The sequence below is a fragment of the Pocillopora damicornis genome, chromosome 12 (assembly GCF_964200805.1).
Source record: "Pocillopora damicornis chromosome 12, jaPocDami1.2, whole genome shotgun sequence".
In the NCBI taxonomy this organism is placed as follows: domain Eukaryota; kingdom Metazoa; phylum Cnidaria; class Anthozoa; order Scleractinia; family Pocilloporidae; genus Pocillopora; species Pocillopora damicornis.
Window position 1 is genome coordinate 10,701,141 of NC_142681.1, and position 9,378 is coordinate 10,710,518.

Genomic DNA, 9,378 nt, shown 5'->3' on the forward strand with positions numbered 1-9,378 from the left:
TTTTTTCGAACCCTTACAAACATTTGCGGTCCAACCACCCAGTTCGTTCAAAATACTTGCTTCATTGGTTTAATTTTACCATAAATCGACGTCACGTGACATCGCGTGACAAGGAAAATATCTAAGAAACCCTTGAAAATATAAAAAAATTCTTGTCTTTTTATAAACAAGTATGAAATTTGATCCTCGGCCTCTCTTATCAAAAACATTTTATCATTTGGCTGTCCAAAACGTTCACTTCATCATTTACAGGTATTTTGTTCTTCGTTTAAAGATCGAAGATCAGTGCCTGGTCGATTAAACTGGCAAAACTTGAAAACGAGGCTAATACTCTAAGTTGTTTATCCTCTGCTTCTAGTTTAAGATGATAGTTTTAAAGTTATGAGACTGTCATTACAGTGAATCCTTGAAGAACTAGCATCAATTCTTTTCAGAAAAACGTTTTACATGTAGTAATATAAATCAGTCTTGACCAAGATGTCCTCTACATCTACAATCTACTGTTACAGTTTAAATTTTGCGAAACTACTACTAAAAAGCAACTGCGTTAGAACGTTGATCGTTTATCACCCAATTAGGAAAAAAAATAGCGCATCTAAAATTGTGTGCACCATACTGTTTGAAACGGTACGTTAGGGTTTTCAAGAGTAATTAACTATTTATGTGTTTGAGGAGGTGCCCAGCTATAGCTAATCGTTGCCACCATCTTCAGAGTCACTATCAAAATGTAGCGGTGAGCAATGAGGGTTCTGGCAAGCTTCTTCATCTGCCATACACAAACAGGACTCTGTACGGGGAAGGCCAGTACACAGAACAAGAACAACTTGCATGACACAGAGATCTTCTGCATTGGCATGTGGTAAGTTCAAGCAGTGCTGGGTCCCTGGTCATCAGGACAGGTTTCTATGTGCCAACCGTTACTTTCATGTGATAGTTGTTGCTGCATCGCTGACAAAGCATTCCTCCATACATGTGCCTGATAATTAGCTCGCTTGATGCGTTGAGTTAAGACGTCCGTGTTAGGGGAAAGTATTTCGCCTCACTGTTTGTTTTGGCAAAACAATACATACCTACACAAAAATAGCCTGAAGTCAGATTTTAAAGAATGTATGTACACCTATAATTATATTTATACTGTTTCACTCTTTACGAATCATATGTTGGCATGCTGATGGGCAGCACTGCGCTTGAGTACATTCCTACCTGTCTTTTTTCCAATCCCAGCCAAGGAACTCTTTGAGCCACACCCTGTGAGGGGATCAAACCCCAAAAGTGCGTTACACATTTGCTCTCCTAGTTCTTGAGACACTTTATTCACCGGAACAAATCTTAACCGACCATTTACACCTGTTTGGAACCATAATTCTTCACACGAAAGGCTGTGAAAGTGCGCCGTACGTATGACAAGTACATCCTCTGTTATACGATTTTCCTTTTATTAATAAAAATGTCGTCCCAGCGGTATACACCTCTGACTTGACCAGCAGATCTTCAAGGCTCGAGTTTAGGTACTTTTTGCCAATAATCGCTAAGAAGTTCAATGCGATATGAAACGTGTCCATTCAAATCACGACATCGGAAAACTCATTAAGAAAGAAAAAATCTCGGTAAAAGGGAAAACTCGTTCGCAAACCTCCACTGTATTTGCTTGGCCTTCACATAGATAGCAAGATCAAATGTTATTACTGTATCCTCCTGACCCATGGTATTACTGATGGCTTCAACGTGCTTGAGAACAGTGTATACTGTTCTGAACTCCGTTGAAGAGCCATCTATTAGGGGACAGTAGCAAACCACGCTAATTTCTGGTAACTCTGGATGAAGCAGTGCGTTGAATGCACTCCATCCAGGAACTAGGTGACTTGCGATTACTTCCCGAAGCAGTGATTCTGCTAGACCTGAGGGATGCAACCTCATGACTTTCCATACTTCTTCAGCGCAACGTGCTGACTCAAGCACCTCACTTTCTTCTTTAAACCACTCTTCTTTTTAACCTGACCAGTATAAAAAGTGACATGAGGTCGTCTCTCAAGTGCAGAGCATTCTTGTAGTTCGTAAGTCCTTCCCCCTACATGTGGGGATAGTTTCCTGTCATTGTGAATAAAGGTGTAAGTTTCTAAAGAAACTATGGTGCTGCGTCGGTGGGAGAGTATAGCAGGTAATTTAGTGTTAACAACTGAGTTGAAAACGTAAATTAGCCACCGTAAAGTTTACCCCTTACGGTGGCTAATTTACGTTTTCAACTCAGTTGTTAACACTAAATTACCTCCTGTCATTGCGGTTTGCAAGTTGGACTGGGGGGTGGTTCTAGTCCATACGGCCGTCTCTAGGATACAACCATGAATGTCGCATGAGTTGTGTTTTTTTTCCATCGAGGGTTTCTTCATTGACATCTGTGTTGTCTGCCACAAGTTAAAGAAACGGGCCAGGTGCTATATTTGTCGGTACAACAGTGCGATACTTGTCCTCCCTAGCTAGTACTCCCGCTGCGATACTAGTGTCTGTCGCACGTAGTTCGTCACAACTGCAACAGTGTCCCATTTGTGAAAAGATAGAGGGGCCGCAGCCAGGATAAAACATCTTGTAAAATTTAAAAAACGATCTCTGGCTAAAACTTTTAAAAATACGAGCTTTCGGCTGTTTGCGCTACAGCCTTCAACGGGTAAAATGATAAAAAGGTAAGAAATACTAGGTGTGAAGTACAAAGTAGGAAATTAAAAATGCTAATAACTAAGAATGTTTGTTAAAAATACTAGGTGTGAAGTATAAAGTAGGAAATTAAAAATGCTAATAACTAAGAATGTTTGTTAAAAAGAATGTTGTATTGTCCGGGCAAAGGACAGGAATTGTTGTCCGCATAGGGAGTTAACTTGGAATGCCACGCTTCTAGTGTTTTTCTTGTTCTAAAACTGCCTTTGTCAATAATAGATGCATTATCAAAGTCTATTGCGTGAGTATTGGCCCAGACGTGATTGGAAATTCTTGAGCCTTTTGCCGCGGTTTTCACATTTCTGAGGTGTTCTTTCTTTCTTGTGTTGAAGGCCCTGCCAGTCTCACCAATATAACACCATGAACAGTCACCACAAGGAATTTTATAAACAACATTTGTTTGAGATTCCAATAATGGTCGGAATTTTGGGGCCGGGAACTGTTGTTGGAGGGTGATAAGTGGTTTGTTCACCACTGTGATGTCGTGTTTTTTGAGGACACGAGTCAGAGGTTCTGTTACGCCTTTAATGTATGGAGGAGACGCGATGAGGTGAAATGGTGCAGACATAGTGCTAGGCCTATGTGCTTTGGAAGCTTTGTACGACTATTGCATGAGCAATGAATAATGTCCTGCCCAATATTAATGACTTGATATTAGTTCTTCGAGGATTCACTGAAGTGACAGTCTGGAAACTTTAAAACTATCATCTTAAACTAGAAGCAGAGGATAAACAACTTAGAGCATCAGCTTCGTTTTCATGTTTTATCATTTAATCGACCAGACATTGATCTTCAATTATTAAACGAAAAAAAAAATACTTGTAAATAGTGAAGTGAACGTTTTGGACAGCCAAATGATAAAAGGTTTGTGATAAGAGAGGCCGATACTTGTCTATAAGAAGACAAGGATTTTTTATATTTTATGTTTTGTGAGTCAAGCCATTTCCCGAAGTTCGAAAAAATCGAGTAGAAAGCTGAAAGTAACATGACCAAACCATGAAATTCACTCATTCCGCAGTTAGACTAACTCCATTTCACCCTCGAGTTTGTTTTTACCACACATTTGCGGCCCGTCATTTAATTCTCAGATGTTTGACGGGTTCTCAAATGACAATATTGTCAAAATCAAATTACCGCGTCAGACTTAATGTAAACATGAACATCGCTGACTCAATCTCAATTTATTTCAATTTTGGGGAAAGCCATTACTTTGTTTCTAGGGTAAAACAACACATCGATAAAGCGCGTTTTTTTAAATAAATAGCGTAAATCCTAAGGTAGTTAACTCAAGAAAGAAAGAAGTAGAAACTTGCTCACGCCGTTCGCTATCATTTGAAACTTTCCATGGAAAACAAAATCCGTGACATAACTTCTTTTCCCTCAACATCACGACTGTATTAAACATTCCAAACGATAGGACAAGGAATAACTTGAAGATTACGAACTCTTAAGAATGTTATTCAAGCGATGAACCTTACGCCTACATGAAAGTCATTGTTTTACTGAAACGTGATTTGAATTATATACAGACTGAAGCTTGTATCAAACGACGATTGATAAAAAAAAGTTTGAATTTTTCTGGGCCTTAGAGTAACAGAAAACCCAGATAGGACACGACTTATCTCCTCTTCTTTCTCGGACCCTATGTAGTTCGCTTTTGTTTGTTGATGACCTCTTTTCAGTCTGTTTTGCGTTCCTCTTGCCGTATTCTGCCTACTTTGGCGTCCTTTTCTCGACTCGCTTTACGCCTTTTACTTCTTGCTCTTAACGCCTTTTACTTCTTACCTTCTCCCTCCCCTTCCATCACGTAGTGGCTATGAAAGTGCCCGCAATGCAGTTGGCTGCGCATGCTAAAAGTAGCACCTTTTACGGTCGGTCGTACGGTCTCAAGTCCAAATTTTTTCGGCTTAATGCGTTACTATGATTTCGTACAATTATGGGGCTACGCTGCGCGCGCTGCGAGCTCTTCCTTTTTTTTTTTTTTCTTTTCTATCCTTTAAACACAATAGCCCTTTCCTGACAAGTAAAATCGACTTAATTGACGAATAAAAATAAAAGGATCGTCAATCCCCGCATAAAAATCGTAAAGTTCGTCGGCGATAAGGCTCAATGTAGAAAAAAAGCGTTGAATCACCACAAAAAACAACAATGGGGGTAATTTTCAATGTACAAAATTCTCAGTTATTGACTTTTTCTTTACCGGTAGAAGAAATCTTTCAACTACTCAGCTAAAATCGGCCCCTGGCAAATCTTCTAGCTGTCGATTTTTGTTCTCAGCCACGATAAATGCCATTACCAAAACCAATAAATACGTAACTTTCGGTTTTTCTTTTCGCATTTTGGTTTTCTTTCCTTCCTAGGAAATTTCGAATGTCACTCTCTGTGAGCGATCCGGATTTAGCAGCCATAATGCGAGAAAATTCCGACAAACAACCATGGATTGAGAATGGCGAACCTGACCGAGTGGCGCGAAAGGCGAGTGACGTCTGATTGGCGATATCAAACACATGTGGAAAATTTCGCAAAATACACCATTTCCATTTTCAAGTCGGTAATTACTCAAACCTGAATCAAAGTTGTCTACAGTACTCTTTTCCTTGATTCTGGTTATTTGCCGGCATGCGTATCACATCACCCACTTCAAAACGCACCAACTCATTTTTTTGTAACATTTCACTAGAACGAAAATTTGACATCCCATATTCATACATTAGACAAAAATTAATATTGCTTTCTCAACATATGTAATTTGAACCATTGTGCTTTTTGTTTCTACTCGATCTTCTCATGATGTAGTCATCTGATTTTTCCTCAATTTATTTTACCAACATGCTCTGTTCCAGATTTAAGTGCTTTTAGTGCAAAAGGCCTTGCAACTTTAGAAGATACCGTATTTGCTATTTTTTTTAATAATGGTTTAAAGATCATTGTCAACGAATACACCTGACCCGGTCAAACTTCGGCACAATATTTCCATTTTTGTATTTCGATCTGACAAAGCAGAAAATGGATATCCGGGATGGTATCACACAGCTCATGTTTAAATGTGAGTTGTCAGGAATCACTTCGACAAAATATACTGTTTATGCTCTCGTTTTGAACGAACAGGAAATGAAGCTACGAAACGAAAACAGTAAGTTGATTCTTAGTGCTTAAATGTCGAATTTGATTTCAGAGTTTATGAGGACAATCCAAAGATTGTTATTTTTTAAAGTTATATAACCGTATATTATATACGATTTATGACAAGTTATTTTTCATATCGTGTAAAATTGATTGGTAATCAGAAATCAAAACTTGCTGATGCTATTCAAAATAAATCGGCAGTCACACTAAGACTGTCAAATGATGAATTATCGGGTTCCGATCAACTAACGCTTACAAAAACACAAATGAACAAAATAAAAAAAATTAGTGTCATCTGGTAAAGGTATGGATCTCAAAATCAGTAAGACACAAGTAAGGAAAGTAGTTCGACATGGCGGAAGCTTGTGGTCATTATCACTGAAAATGGCACCACTGGTAATGCCACCGGCAAAAAAAGCTACAGGACCTATTGTCAATAGAGCTCTTAGTGGTTTAAGCAGTCTTAGGGTGAATAAGCTATTCGGGAATGGCATTCAAACTGATGGGTGTTTGATACCTCACAATCGACTAGGTATGATGCCACAATACCGAGATTACCCTACAGATCTTCAAATGGCCTTACAAAAAAGGGGCCAATTGAAGATCCAACAAACAAGAACACAGGGTAGTTTCCTCGATACTCTATCGGCAAGTGTTGGTTATACTCTTTTGCTTAATGCTTTCATAGGAAAGAGTTACAGGTTGATCCTCATAGATTAAAAAGATCGCTTCCTGTGCATGTAACAAGACAATCAAGCATGAATTCTAGTAAAAAAGATGATGGTTTGATAGGACCTAAAATGTGGCAACCGCCGCCATTTCTCGATAGTTGGAATGATCCAATTGATATGGGTGTGGAAAAAAAGAGACCAAAACAAAAAGATAGACGGGCAAGGGATTGTTGATAGGAAAAGACTAGGAGAAGTTAAAAGTATTTCGCTTCTTAGACCGTTGTCTAATTTTGATTAGTTGGCTTGGATCAAAAAACTGGGAATAAGGAATTTCAGAGGAGTATATAGCAGAGACAATTTACCTGCAAAGATTGCCAGAAAAGAGCGTAGGATCATCAACCTTGATATTGTAATCAGTTCTGGCAAACATTGGGTCTGTTAGAGGAATATGAATAATTATTGGGAATATTTTGAAAGTTTTGGTCTGTTAATGCCGAAAGAAGTGAGACAGCATTTGAATACATCTCAAAAATAGTCGATCTATTCATCAGTTCTATTTCTTGGTAAGGAATAGTGTACTGAGTTGGTATTGGTTCTCGTTTTGTCGCAATGCATATAAAAGGATATAAAAGAGAGTATCTGTTTTAGACATTATTCATAATGTAAATTTTAACCCAAGAGACCATAGAGCAAATCATAGATTCATCAAATCATTTCAAAAATATGTAATCATATTATAAAATGGTTAAACTACATTGTGTACGAGAAAAGAAACAAACTGAAACTGGGCCAGGTTCTAAACGTTATGAAAGAGCCGAAAATGGTAAACTGATGTTAAAATCGACTTATAAAAACTGTGGTATCACTAAAACTAAATTTGTACGACAGGGAAACTTGCAAACCCGTCTAAAGGGGTGGGCATTTTGAGTTCACTAGACACGGGAACAGAGTTATTCATTTCAAAGGAATACCTTATTTAGCTAAAGAGAATACAGAAGCTGCACGATATTATGCAAGTGAAGCCATTAGAAACCATAAGTTGCAAAAAAAGGCTAATTTATTGTTACCAACTGAGCTGATAACGTTAATTGGCCACTGTAGAGTTTAAAGGCTGACATTTGCTAACGAAGAGCTAACGCTCGAAACGTCAACCTTTAAACTCTTTGCGGTGGCCAATTTTCGTTTTCAACTTAGTTGATAACACTAAATTACCCGGTTATACTCTCCCACCGACGCACCACAGTTTCTTTAGAAATTTACCTCCTTTATGCAAAAAAGGCTGCCGATTATGCTTTGGATAAAGTGAACCCTGTTATTCATGATGTTGGGAATAAAGCAGTAAATAAATTATCCACCAAAATTTGACCTTATGAAAGGTATAAATCTGATAGAAAAGATCTCCTTAAAATCTCTGGCGGTCAAATAAATCCTTATGATTAGATGGAAATGTTTTCACCTCAAGGTGTCAACGATCCTACAAATCCATTGTATCAAAGTGGAGAAGGAATAATTGATAAAATTTTGGAACAAGCCAGTCCAGCAAAGAGATTGTCTGAAAGTTGTTGAAAGAGGCTTTTTCTGGACCAACGATGTCAAAAGGTGATACAAAAAAACTGTTGCTTAATACATAAAGAAATGTAAAAACGAAGAAAGAAAAGGATTGACTGACAAATCTCTTACTGATTGGGCACTAGAAAAGGGTTACTCTGAAAGACCCAAATATAGGTTCATTTGGGGGTGCTCTAGATATTCACAAAGCTATTGGGAAGCTACCAAACCTAAATCTTGTTGGACATAGCCGCGACATCGTTATATAGGGCCCTATAACGATTCAGACTCACAAGTAGAATACAATCCCATAACAGGTGAAATTCTCGAAATTTATGACCCTAGATATCCTCCAACCTCCAACAGGTAAAACGCATGCTATCATCATGCAAGATGATAGAAAATGTAAGAATAAAACAGACAGAAAAATGGTGAAAGCCTTAAATAACGTGTCCTCTGAAGAGCGACATTGGGGTCATGGGTTGGCTTTAATCGACAAAAAACAAAAACTTGGTTATGTGTTTCAAAAAACTGAAAAAGCAGTCGTGTGAAAAAAAATTGGCAAGAAAAACTAGCCGATGAATTGCATAAACCTATAAAGAGGGATTTTACTCGACGGCGTGTGACTGTGAATCTCGTTGAAAAAATAGTGTTTCTGTAAAATCTCTTAAGGGGTGCAGACCTTGTTGATATGAAACAATTCAGTAAATGGAATAAGACGTATAAATATCTGCCTATGGTTATTGACGTGTTCAGTAGAAATGGATGGATAAAACCTTTAAAGGATAAGAAAGGTGAAAGTGTAACTGAAGCATTTAAGACCATCGTTAAAGAAGGTCGACAACCACAAAATCTATGGGTCGACAAGGGTTGGGAGTTCTACATTAAACATCTCAAAGAGTTATTAGACAAACATGATATAATAATATACTCAACAGAAAATGAAGAAAATCCAGTGTTGTTGAAAGATGGAATAGAACAATAAAACAGAGAATGTGGAAACAGTTTACAATTCAAGGTAATACACAGTATTTAGACATACTACCTAAAATATTGGAAAAGTATATTAACAAAAAGCGCTCAAGCATTAAAATGACGCCAGTAGAAGATAGTAAAAAGAAAAAAGAAGAACTGTTTATTTTCATTTAAATGGTGACAAGGAGCATTTATCATCTAAACCAAAATTTAAAGTAGGTGATAAGGTCCGAATATCAATGTATAAGAGAAAGATTTTTGATAAATTGGATAGAAGGGGTTTTTGTTGAAGATAAAATCCAACACACAAATCCAATCACCTACAAAATAAAAGACTTGAATGGTGAAA